The following is a 783-nucleotide window of genomic DNA, read 5'->3' on the forward strand; positions in this document are numbered from 1 at the left end:
TGGCTGTCCAGTCACCCACTATCTTATTCTATAATTCAGGTTTTTTGTTTTGTTTTTATTTTTATTTTTTATTTTACCGGATGTGCTTAGTGGTGCTTACGCCTGCATAAGCATTATGCATTTAAGTAATTAAATTCGATTTTTTTTTTTCTCTTTTGGGAAAAATTCGAATATCTTTCGATGCCGTAGGAATACGATAATACTGCCCGGGAATATAATAACGCTATGGATGGACCGCTTCACTAATCCATTTGCTTTTTAAAAAAATATTTTAGAAAAAGAATTATGCCTTAAATATTATTAAGTGATACTCTCCTCAACTCTTTTTCATCTTTGTACCAATTCAATCTAGGAAGGACCACCGTTGTACCTAACAAATACCAACCGGGACCCTCTTTGGGTCCCACTAACCAACATTTCAGTTTTCAGTAATTTTCAGTCAAAAATAAATTATTTATTAGGGTTGCTTCTATAATAATCACTGTTTATTATGGTTTTGATAAGGAGAAAAAATGTGTGGAAAAGAAAAGAAATTATGTTTGATAAAAAAAAATATTTCTCTTATTTTATTAGAAAAATATTAGTTTGGTCTCCGTATTTTGCTGAAATATGTGATTGGCTTCTATATTTTGTTAAGTGACATTTCAGATATTGTGTTTTGCAAAATGAATTAAAATAATATATGAAATTTGATTTTGGTCAAATAATTTTTCAACATGACTCAAATACCTTTGAGTTTTATATAATATTGAATATCAAATTGTATAAAATTAACTTTACATA

Source organism: Humulus lupulus, chromosome X (genome assembly GCF_963169125.1).
Source record: "Humulus lupulus chromosome X, drHumLupu1.1, whole genome shotgun sequence".
In the NCBI taxonomy this organism is placed as follows: domain Eukaryota; kingdom Viridiplantae; phylum Streptophyta; class Magnoliopsida; order Rosales; family Cannabaceae; genus Humulus; species Humulus lupulus.